We start from the raw sequence: 13153 nt of genomic DNA on the forward strand, positions 1-13153 counted from the left end.
GAGCACAGCCTCTATACCCGCCCTACCTTTGGTTCTACTTGGCTGACGTACTTTTAATAGAACCCCATATTTAGGCCAATATCTAGTTATCTATTCCGACATCATCTTATTAAGGAAACTCATAGGTTAAATTTAGCAATCCATATTAAATAGATATATAACAAGTTTTATTCATTTCATGCTGACTTATAACTACTTCTAATTTAAAAGAGTAAACAAAACGAGGAGTAAAAAAATTTTTGTGCGAATATTTTAACTTAACTATTACTCATTTGTTCTGAAGGTAGGGTGTATGAAAAACAAGATTTGAAGTGAAGAGTAGAATTATATAAACGCTAGGTTGAGTTAAGCATAAAGAATAGATAGATTAAACCACATAATTCTTTTTGTTTACATATGCTTCTTCATTGAATCAAAAGCAACGTAAAACAAAACTCTATGATACCAGAAAAAAAAGAGGTGCGGACTTACCATAACATAACCAGGTTACTTATTGAAGAGGCCTCCCAATGTTGGTTGTCTTATGGAACGATGACAAGAACTGTAATTCTTGAATCCTGTTTTGAAATTTCAATTTATGTGGTTTAGTCTAAGAATTATAATTTTAGCATGCAATAACAATTTAAAGTTACTTAATATATAGGTTTCACTGATTTTTTTTTTTTAATAAATCACTTTAATGAATATTAAATTTTTACTTTCATTATTTGACTATTTTAGTTATATTTCATATTTCACAATTTATTTTATAAATTAGCCAGTAATAACTTTAATCACACATTCAACATACACTGATCAATTTTTCTATTCTTTTTTATTACGAATTAAATACTTTTTACCAAGAACTCGCGGTTTTCGTTTTTAAATAATCTTCAGCGACCGAGTTTCATAAAACATCAATTACAACTAGATTAGAAAAACCAGACAAGAATTCCATCACTCGGTGATAACTGTAGTTGTTATAGTAGTCATAAGGAAGAAACAAAAATGTGATCAATGTATGCTGAGTAGGTTTGGCAAATGCAAACTTGAGTGGAATAAAAGCAAAATTTTTTGTTGTTGGATATTCTAAGTTTATAACTTAGTTTTTATAGATCTCATTTTTTTTACTGTTTATGAGATGCTAAACAATTACAATTATTTTTTCTCTTTTTTGTTTTCTCTTGAAATTTAAGTGGAGATTAAAGTTAGGGTTGAAAATCGAGATTTTTAGTTTGAAACGAAATAAAATAATGGGAAATGTAACATTTGATAACAATTCGAAATATTTTCATGTAAATCTTATTGGGACTAAAAATTTTAACGATGCAATACTATAATTTTATCATACCGAAATGTTGAGTTTTCATCATATCAAAGATGGTTTAAATTGGAGTTCTGTACTTGTCGATCGAACTTTCCAGGAAATTTACCAGTGAAATGATGCTGTAGTACTGACGATTGTAGTTATTCCGACGAGAATAATGATGACGAAGAGTATTCCTTTTAAATAGCGATGATTATGGAACTTTTATCATGCGATTATGAAACTTTGTACTAGTACCAAAATTTAGAATGTTTCACAAGTCTGCATAATCGTTGGTTTTATGGGATTTGGAGGTTCTTAACAAAACCCAACAGCAGTGGACAGGTACAGTTGTTACCACGGGTGTTAAGGCTGCTCCCAAGAATGGAGCTTGGCTTCAGAAACCTCGTGGTGTATAATACCGCCTAAATTATGATACACATTAACACTTTTCTATATGCTTGTTAAATTTAATTACCTTTTAAAAATCAATTAAAAATTGTATTTATTTAAATTTTGATTAAATACTTTATCAAAAAAAAAATGGGAAATTTTATGCCGTTTATAGATTTAGAGGTTAATAGTGTCAACTTTTGATCAAGATTATGATGTTCACTCTCGGAAGATTAATTGCAAAAGAAAGCATTAGAAAAAACGTGTTAATATCAAGCTTCTTGAGACCCGTTTTATGAGACAAGTGGTTCAATATAAAAATTGGAGTGGCCAGATCGTTAAACATGAATCAAATTTATAACTATAAAATCGATAAATTTATCGTGGTGAACATGGATGAACATATGTCCGTTAAATGTTTAGTGCCAAAGTGATACAAGTTTGAATAGAAAAATTAAAAAATTGTTTTGCGATGAAAGTATACTACAAAACCACATAATTCTGGCTCGTTGAGCAGCAGAATTATGAGGAAAAAAGTACTTTCATGGACGAATGTCCTTGCCATGGAAGGTTCCAACAAGTTTGCCATCCATATCTTCCAATATATAATAATGACTGCCAAGTTTTTCACGCACCCTCGCTTTTATAAAAACCGGAGCTAGTTTCGAATTAAACTTCTTTTCTACGTTGCTTTGAGCAAAGTTCCTCCTGAAAACTGCTTGGCCAACAATGAAAGTAGACAATCGGGTTCTCAAATTGTATTGATCCCTATTTCTCTCATAGGCGTCTTTTATATGTTTCATAATGTCAGCTCTTAGAATTTGGACCTGGTCTTCTCTTGAGAGTTTGGCTTGAGGTTCCTCTAATAGTTCTACATTTCTCAACAGCTTATAAGATGACCCATGCGTGATCATATTTAATCCAAATAAAGCGCGATATGGTGACATTTCTATTGTTTGGTGGTGCGAATTTCGCAGAGCACAGCATATGGAACTCAGATGTTTATCCCACAGTTGATGATCTTTTTTAATATATGCCCGCATACCCGCAATTAGAGATCTGTTTACACGCTCTGATGCGTTAGACTGCGGTGAGTAATATGCAGTGTAACAGTGAGTGATACCATAAGTTGTTAAAAATGCGTTAAAGTCGTGTGCTTTGAATTGTGTTCCATTGTCACTTACTATTACTTCTGGAACACCGAACATATGGAATATATTTTTCTCTAAGAAGTCTTTTATAATCGCCGAAGTAAATTTCCGTAGGGGACATACCCAATGGAATTTGGTAAGGTGGTCTAATACGATCAGAAGTCCGATATATCCCGACTTACTTCTAGGATAAGGACCGAGAATATCGACGTAAAGTCTTTGGAAAGGTCTTTCGGTGGTGATTTGTTTCCCCATCGGTGGTTTCATGACGAAATTTGGAGCTTTTGTTGATTTACACACTTCACAAGACTTGATATACTTGCGTGCGTCTCTAACCATACCTGGCCAATAAAAATTTCTTCTAAGTAATTCTAAAGTTTTGACCATTCCACCGTGGGAGGATATGGGTGAATCATGAGCTCTGCACAACACCGATAGACGAAGGTTTTGTGGGATCCAAAGCTTCCACGCTGAATTCTCCTGATCAGGGTCCCCAGAATAATGGTCAGTCCTGAAATATACATACTTATCCAAGATCTTAATGTCAGGATATTTTTCTTGGTTGTCATTAATTTTCTGTTTGAGTTCCTCATAGTCGGAATCTTTGAAATGTGGGGAATCTAAATCCACTTCTGGTTCGATTATCTCTATACCGTCAACTGAGGTTTCTGGAATACGCGAAAGTGCATCGGGCACAACATTCTCTTTGCCCTTTCTGTGACTCACAGTAAATCTATAGGATTGGAGCTGAAATGCCCATCTAGCTAGTCTTCCACTCAGATTTGGTTGTTTCATCAACCAGACTAGGCTAGAATGGTCAGTGATAACCTCGAACTCCTGCATTTCGAGGTAGCACCTAAAGCGTTTGATTGCTTCTAGAGCAGCCAAACATTCGCACTCTGTTACGCTGTAGTTGCGCTGTGCCGAATTTAACTTCCTACTCATAAATGCAATTGGTCGTTCTTGGTTATCACTGTCCATTTGGACCAGGACAGCACCAATCCCATAGTCACTGGCGTCACAGTGCACAAAAAACTTTTTGGAAAAATCTGGATTTATAAGGACCGGAGCAGTGGTTAAAAGAAATTTGATCCTTTCAAAGGATCTCTGGGCTTCTGGTGTCCAAACAAATTTCTTTTTGGTTGATACCACTTCGGTTATTGGGAAGACTTCTGTCGAAAAATTCTCAATAAAACGGCGGTACCAACCAGCCAGTCCAAGAAATCCGCGAACCTGTTTGAGGTTCTTCGGAGTAGGCCAGTTGAGGATAGAGCTAATCTTGTCTGGGTCTGTGGTAATCCCACCGTCCCCAATAACATACCCAAGATAATTTACTCGAGTAACACAAAACTTACTTTTTCCGATATTCAAAGTCAAATTTGCCTTTTTGAATTGGGAAGCAATTCTAACTAAGACTTCTAAATGACTTTCGAAATCCTCTGACACAACCACTAAATCATCCAGGTAGCCAAATACGCAGTGTCGGAGATCTGCAGGAATGATCTCATCCACGAGGCGACACATCGTCTGTGGAGCATTACATAGCCCAAAGGGCATTACGACGAACTGGTATAATGGTCTACCTGGTATCGTGAAGGCGGTCAGAGGTTTTGAATTTTCGTCTAAGGCTACTTGCCAATATGCATCCTTAAGATCCAATTTGGTAATAAGGTTGGCCTTAGGAAGTCTTGCGAAAATACCTTCTATGGACGGAAGAGGATATGCGTCCTTCTTCGTAACCATATTAAGTTTTCTTGCGTCTAAACACAATCTGACCTTGCCTGGTTTTATAACAAGCCTCATCGGCGAACTCCAGGGTGATGTCGAAGGTTCTATTACACCCAAAGACAGCATTCTGTCGATTTCCTTAAACATCACCTTCTCGACAGCCGGTGACACCGGATAAAATCGCTGTTTGATTGGGGTTGCATTGCCTACGTCGATCGAATGCTTGATCAGAGGCGTTCGACCTAAACCTTGGGCTTCAAAATTTGGAAAAAGTTTTTTAACGCAATCGAGTTGTTGTCTTTGGGCTGTAGAAAGGGGATATGAGGAATCGAGGTTTGGATCAGAGTCGTCATTTTTGGGTAAATCGATATTGCTTTCATTAAAGTTTGCTATGTCTTCCGAATCATTAAGAGAAACCATATCTACAGATCCCAAAACGTTACTAAATAAGTTAAACATTTTAAAGAAGTCCACACCCAATATTAACCTTTGTGATAAGGTGGGAATAACGAATAACTTAATTGAGCGTGTTTGGGTCTTAAATGTGATTTCCACATCTAACCATCCAACTACTTGCTGGGGATTCCCATCTGCAGTTTTGACAAAAGATTTGGTTTTAGTGAAATTAGGATATTTGTGAATATTAGAGGTTGCCAGATCGGAGCCTATACAGCTTATATTGGCCCCTGTGTCCAGAAGACCAAATTCCGTAAACTGTAGGAAAGTAACCTTAGCGTAAAAACGCTTATCTTTTGGATTATTCACAATAGCAGATACTAAGAATCGATTACTTAGCTGGCGAAGCTTCCAATACCTGCGGAGTCTTAAAGTATTTCTTTTTGGTTTTGACATACGATCTGTTGATAAAGTATCTACATTAAAAATTTGGTTCCTTTTCTCCATGTACCTTTCCCATCGAATGTGATAAGGTATCAGTGGGTATATAAGTTTGGAATGGTTATTTGTTTCGGAATTGTGATCCTTATTAGAAAAAGAGTTTCGAAGTATTTGAGGTTGTTTAATATTGACTTTATTCGGGGACAAAACGTCATTTTGAGTAGGATGAATGTCTAGATGAGTAGATTTTGATAATTCACTCGAATTATTGCCAATAAGTTTTGTATGTATTTCTTGGCTAAGACTTATTGTTCCACTTTGCGAACCGGGGTTCTGAAGTTTTTTGGTGCCTTTTTAGCCAAACAAATCGAGCAATTTGGTTTGTATACCTCTTTCGCTCCGCAACCATAGCAAAAAATCTTTCTGTCACGCAAGCAGTCTTCCCAGTGATGACCAATATCTCCACAATTCCAACATTGAATGTTGCTTGGATAACTTTTTATGGCATTCACTGAAGCGTCATCTAAGGGGGAGCTAATATTTTCCGGGGTTTGTTTTTCAAGATCTATCTCGGATATTTGTCGTTTCTGTTGAGGAATATTAGGATTTCGAGAGATCAAATTGCGCTTTACATGTTCATCGTTTAAGAAGTTTTCTCTTTTTTGCACCAGCTTGCGTAAGTGAGAAATAGATTCTATATGAACATATAACAAGTCCTGTCGGACCTCAGGGCGAAGATTCCTGGTAATGATTTCTACTAGTTCAGATTCCGATATAGGGGTACTTAGACGGTCAACAATAGTGGAAATTGCTTCATAAAAAGTATCAAAACTTTCAGCAGGTTTTTGCTTCCTATTTCTAATCTCTTCGCGTATATCGAAACAAGTTTTAAAATCACGATATTGTGACCGAAGGGCTGAACAAAAGTCATCCCACTCTACAGTGGGTACTTGTTTTCGATACCGCCAATACCAGTTTTTGGCTTTGCCGGATAACAAAATCTGAAGATGTTTGCAAATTAGTGTAAAATCCCCTTAAAATGTGTCATTAGTAAGAGATTTTAATCGATATATAAATTCTTCTACATTTAATCCACTCGGGGATCCGTCGAATTGTAGATGCCAACTGTGTATTATAGAACTGATTTTATCTGTTGAGAAATGAGATGAAGACGTACTTGAGGAAGTTGAAATGTCATTAGAATTGCGGTTATTGAAATTCTGATTTATGGGAGGATCATTTGGAGGTTCAGAATTGGTATTGGTTGGGTTAGGAAAATCATTATTAATATTTTGCGTAATTGGTAAAGGGTTTTGATTTGGCTTAGGAAGTATATTCAGAGCACTGAGCGTTCTAGTAACACTCTGTTCGATTAGGCGATTGATTTGATCATAATCTACTACAGAATTGGAGTTATTGTTTTGAAAGGATGTTGGAGGCCGTTGCTTCACAGGAGTGTTCATTTGCTCATTAATCATACCCATAGGATATGAGATTGGGTCATGGTTATTTCGGGTGTAACTCCTGGTATGGTAGTGGGACTGATAAGCTTTAGCCCCTCTCGGTTTCCCTCTCCCACTCGCTTTACTGCCCGAAGGGTGCGACTGGGTAGCATTAGTTATAGGAAATAAAAGTGGGACTGGAACGTCGGAATCCGTAAGAAGGGGGTATTTCTTAAAATCAGAAAGTTTACATGATTTTTTACATATAGGGCATTCAGCGGCAGTGGCCAAAAAAGTCTCTATACAGCTACTGTGAAAAATATGTGAACATTCTTTTAGGATTAAACAATCATGACTCTCCAATATTAATTCTTCACAAATAAAACAGTCCAATTCGCTTTCAGCATTTGGAGCAGTTTCAGAAACTGCCGTATTAGCAGGAGGAGGAGGAGGAGTTCGACTCAGAGACATTTTCAAAACAAAGAAGTTGTCAATAGCAATCGAATAAAAGGTTTGTTTAAAGATATATAGAAAATGTTAATAATTAGTCGAATTGTTATGAAATAACACGACAATAGGTCCGTAATTTAAATTAAGTGAGTATATACATGAGTTCCCTAATCTAAGACGATGTGTATTCGGAATAGATGGACAACAAAAGTCGATACTGAAAAAAATTGGGCTATGGTGTTTTATGTTTACAGATTATAACTAATACGTTTAACCCACCAATTCGAATCCAAGCTTTCTTCACAGGTGGAAATCCTAAAATATCTCGGACAAATTATTGCAAAAAGCAAAATCTTTGTGATCCTAGAGTATATTTTAAGCGAATCGATAACTAGTTAAACATGACTATTAGATCTAGCTGATAAACTAAAATATTCGCAAATGTACTTCCTCCATGAGTCTGCTCAAATATCCTCGAACTAGATTACACCTGCTTAACGGTTAGTCTGTTCGAACTTATTTACCTCAAACAACTAAAATATCCTGTAAAGTAATGCAAAATTTTTCGAAGACATTTCGACCAAACGCAATGTTGAAATACCAAGCAAACAAAATGATGAAATCTACAATTTACTAAAAAGGATGAGCCGAAAGGAAATATAGAAATTCCTTCAGGCCCCACGTTGGGCGCCAATTATTGTAACGAACACGCATATGTGTTTCAAAATACCTCCAGAAGAAGTATCAATGTTATGGGAAATATGATTTCTCATGCCAACAGATCTAGACGAGAGGACTACGGGAGTTTTTGTACGCTAGCAGCAGCAGTCGGTTTTGAGGGGGTTCACGTCCTTCGTTAAAATCTATCTGTTTCACGTTACTATAATGATTTTTAACTCCCTATTTTGTAAAGAAAATGAAGTTACATGGGCCAAAGTTACCAAGATACCTAAAACGAATTGCCCCAATAAATCTGGTAACAATAAAATATGAAATCTAACAAAAAAAAAGGTATCGATATTGTTGTCGTTAGTCAGGCTACTCCTAGGTGTTTTGGAGAGCACAGCCTCTATACCCGCCCTACCTTTGGTTCTACTTGGCTGACGTACTTTTAATAGAACCCCATATTTAGGCCAATATCTAGTTATCTATTCCGACATCATCTTATTAAGGAAACTCATAGGTTAAATTTAGCAATCCATATTAAATAGATATATAACAAGTTTTATTCATTTCATGCTGACTTATAACTACTTCTAATTTAAAAGAGTAAACAAAACGAGGAGTAAAAAAATTTTTGTGCGAATATTTTAACTTAACTATTACTCATTTGTTCTGAAGGTAGGGTGTATGAAAAACAAGATTTGAAGTGAAGAGTAGAATTATATAAACGCTAGGTTGAGTTAAGCATAAAGAATAGATAGATTAAACCACATAATTCTTTTTGTTTACATATGCTTCTTCATTGAATCAAAAGCAACGTAAAACAAAACTCTATGATACCAGAAAAAAAAGAGGTGCGGACTTACCATAACATAACCAGGTTACTTATTGAAGAGGCCTCCCAATGTTGGTTGTCTTATGGAACGATGACAAGAACTGTAATTCTTGAATCCTGTTTTGAAATTTCAATTTATGTGGTTTAGTCTAAGAATTATAATTTTAGCATGCAATAACAATTTAAAGTTACTTAATATATAGGTTTCACTGATTTTTTTTTTTTAATAAATCACTTTAATGAATATTAAATTTTTACTTTCATTATTTGACTATTTTAGTTATATTTCATATTTCACAATTTATTTTATAAATTAGCCAGTAATAACTTTAATCACACATTCAACATACACTGATCAATTTTTCTATTCTTTTTTATTACGAATTAAATACTTTTTACCAAGAACTCGCGGTTTTCGTTTTTAAATAATCTTCAGCGACCGAGTTTCATAAAACATCAATTACAACTAGATTAGAAAAACCAGACAAGAATTCCATCACTCGGTGATAACTGTAGTTGTTATAGTAGTCATAAGGAAGAAACAAAAATGTGATCAATGTATGCTGAGTAGGTTTGGCAAATGCAAACTTGAGTGGAATAAAAGCAAAATTTTTTGTTGTTGGATATTCTAAGTTTATAACTTAGTTTTTATAGATCTCATTTTTTTTACTGTTTATGAGATGCTAAACAATTACAATTATTTTTTCTCTTTTTTGTTTTCTCTTGAAATTTAAGTGGAGATTAAAGTTAGGGTTGAAAATCGAGATTTTTAGTTTGAAACGAAATAAAATAATGGGAAATGTAACATTTGATAACAATTCGAAATATTTTCATGTAAATCTTATTGGGACTAAAAATTTTAACGATGCAATACTATAATTTTATCATACCGAAATGTTGAGTTTTCATCATATCAAAGATGGTTTAAATTGGAGTTCTGTACTTGTCGATCGAACTTTCCAGGAAATTTACCAGTGAAATGATGCTGTAGTACTGACGATTGTAGTTATTCCGACGAGAATAATGATGACGAAGAGTATTCCTTTTAAATAGCGATGATTATGGAACTTTTATCATGCGATTATGAAACTTTGTACTAGTACCAAAATTTAGAATGTTTCACAAGTCTGCATAATCGTTGGTTTTATGGGATTTGGAGGTTCTTAACAAAACCCAACAGCAGTGGACAGGTACAGTTGTTACCACGGGTGTTAAGGCTGCTCCCAAGAATGGAGCTTGGCTTCAGAAACCTCGTGGTGTATAATACCGCCTAAATTATGATACACATTAACACTTTTCTATATGCTTGTTAAATTTAATTACCTTTTAAAAATCAATTAAAAATTGTATTTATTTAAATTTTGATTAAATACTTTATCAAAAAAAAAATGGGAAATTTTATGCCGTTTATAGATTTAGAGGTTAATAGTGTCAACTTTTGATCAAGATTATGATGTTCACTCTCGGAAGATTAATTGCAAAAGAAAGCATTAGAAAAAACGTGTTAATATCAAGCTTCTTGAGACCCGTTTTATGAGACAAGTGGTTCAATATAAAAATTGGAGTGGCCAGATCGTTAAACATGAATCAAATTTATAACTATAAAATCGATAAATTTATCGTGGTGAACATGGATGAACATATGTCCGTTAAATGTTTAGTGCCAAAGTGATACAAGTTTGAATAGAAAAATTAAAAAATTGTTTTGCGATGAAAGTATACTACAAACCTTCAAACCATACAAAACAATGCAATTAGAATAGCTACAGGTTGCCACTCAAAGGCACCTCAAAATCATCTCCACCATGAGACCAAGATGCTCCCGGTCAAAGAGCACTGCACTCTGCTCACGAGAGAACACGTAATAAAGTGTCAAAATCCAAACCACCCTAGCCATCGTAGCTCCAAAAACCCATTTAGCGAGAGGACCGAGCCCATAAGACAAGACTACCGCGCCGAACTTAAAAACATACCCCAAATGCCCTCAGACCCGTCCCCCGAAGACATTGAACTAGCCATGAAACATGTCCACACAGAGATGGTGCATAACTACAAATCATCATACACAAGCAATATTGTGCTCGGTGGAAGACCACCACCCATAAGTGATGATGAAAGGTCACTACCCAGAGATACCAGATCGGTACTATCACAACTCCGATCTGGTATCTCCAGGTACCTAAATAGCTACCTCTCAACCCTGAACCCGGATGTTTGTCCAAAATGCGGAGGTACCCCACACATCACGAGGCACCTCTTTGCATGTCCAGCTAACCCGACTAACCTTACACCAGAATCGTTATGGATGCTTAATGTCCTTCTAATCTTATTTTACTTTCTTTCTATTTTCTTTCTTTCTTTTACACAATACATTACAAACTACACCTGTAGAGGCTACAACAACCACTGCATCTAGGATAGGCTACAGAAGACCAATCATCCACTTAGCTGCAATAAAAATGATTAATGAAACTAACACAAGGCAAAACGAACAATAACAACAGGATCTTATTGCAATGACCTTTGGCACACGAAATAAGACGGTCGAAGAATGATAAGAGGATCGGGATCTTCTTGTAAGACACTACGAAACATGCTTCCTTTTTGAATGCTTGTACTTACGTACTTAGTTGGCCCATTACAGAACATTTGTTCAATATGCCGAACTAAGAAAAGATATCTAACTCTCTCTGCTTACTGCTTCGATTTCTAGAATACCGCGCTTTTCATCTCTTCATCCACTTGCTTGCTCCATCTAAGGCCTAACCCTGCCAATTCTGCGTGCACCGCCATGTGGCACGGGTTCATCATCGCTCATTCTTATATGGCATAGCCAAGGCAATCGTTTCATCTCGATACGTTTATCTATACTGATGTCGTTGTATAGCAGATACAGTTCGTGGTTCATATATAATTGTTACACAAACATCCCATAAGGGACAAGGGAAACTTCTCTTGGTGGTTCATACGACGTCGATATTCACCGTCAACGCAGATCGGTCCATAGATCTTTCGAAGAATTTGTCTCTCGAACACACCAAGCACTGCCTTGTCTGCGGCTTCGGAACCATACATCAGCACCTGTAGTATCAGTTTTTTGTAAATCGTTGTTTTTGTTTGACGAGATGTGGCTTTATTCCTAAGCTGCTTACTCAGTCCGAAGTAGCATCTGTTGGCCAACACTATTCTTCTTCGTATTTCACAACTGATGTTGTTGGTTGTGTTTACGGTTGTGCCGAGCTAGACGAAATCCTTTACTACCTCAAAATTATAGGAACAAACTTCAACAGTTGGCCCGATCTCTATGGAAGCTTTGCGCGTCGACACCATCAATTTGGTCTTCTCGCCGTTTACCGCCAGACCCACTTTAGAATATTTCCTTTCGATTTTTTCAAAGGTATCAGTTACTTCCTTTACCGATCGACCCATGATGTCAATGTCATCGGCATAAGCTGTTTGTATATATTGTGCCACTTCTTTTGACCTTCGCATCTCGTATAACCTTTTCCAGCAGAATGTTGAAAAGGTCACACGATAGGCCGTCACCTTGTCTGAAACCTCTTTTGGTACTTAACTCTTCGGAGAGGTTCTTTCCTATTTTAACTGAGGACCGAGTATCAGTTAATGTCATTCTACAAATCCGAATGAGCTTTGCAGGGATACCAAATTCAGACATGGCTTGGAATACCTTTGAACGTAGGAGGCTGTCGAAGGCTGCTTTGTAATCGACAAAAAGGTGGTAAGTGCCGATCTGCATCTCTTGAGTCTTCTCCAAGATTTGTCGCAGGGTAAATATCTGGTCAATTGTGGATTTGCCTGGTCTAAAGCCGCATTGGTATGGCCCAATTATTTCGTTGACCATAGGCTTTAGTCGTTTGCCAATTATCCCACTATCTTATGCAATAGGGAGAAGACTTATGCCCCTATAGTTAAAGCATACGGTCTTATCTACCTTCTTATGGACAGGGCACAGGATGCTCAGGTTCCAATCGTCGGGTACTCGTTCCTCCAGCCATATTGTGCTAACTAGCTGATGAATACAGCTTATCAGCGTGTCGCCTCCGGTTTTGAACCGCTCGGCTGGTAAGCCATCGGCTCCTGCTGCCTTATTATTCTTCAGCCGGTTTATTGCTGTCTTTACCTCATCTTAGCTGGGCGGTATACATTCAACACCATCTTCTGGGATTGGATCTGGGGTATCTTCGCCGTCTTCCCTACTATCGGATACCAACAATTTGGAGAAATGTTCTTTCCATATCCTGAGCACACTATCTGTATCAGTTACCAAATTACCTTGCTGGTCTCTACAGGAGGATGTGCCTGTACCAAAGCCATCAGTTTGATGTTTTACTCTTTGGTAGAACTTTCG

The 13153-nt window shown here is 36.6% G+C and overlaps 1 protein-coding gene across 1 annotated transcript in view; it reads right to left on the reverse strand.

The window, feature by feature from the left end:
* Positions 1-490, reverse strand: part of LOC141390747 (galectin-8-like) — a 47459-nt gene extending 46969 nt beyond the window's left edge. Inside the window, exon 1 of the mRNA XM_073963697.1 lies at positions 472-490. The gene's annotated coding sequence lies outside the window, so the exon portion shown is untranslated. The remainder of the gene's footprint in view (positions 1-471) is intronic.
* Between the last annotated feature and the right edge of the window lie 12663 nt (positions 491-13153).

This window comes from Musca autumnalis, unplaced genomic scaffold (assembly GCF_047663935.1).
Source record: "Musca autumnalis isolate F117 unplaced genomic scaffold, ASM4766393v1 scaffold_1, whole genome shotgun sequence".
Classification (NCBI taxonomy): domain Eukaryota; kingdom Metazoa; phylum Arthropoda; class Insecta; order Diptera; family Muscidae; genus Musca; species Musca autumnalis.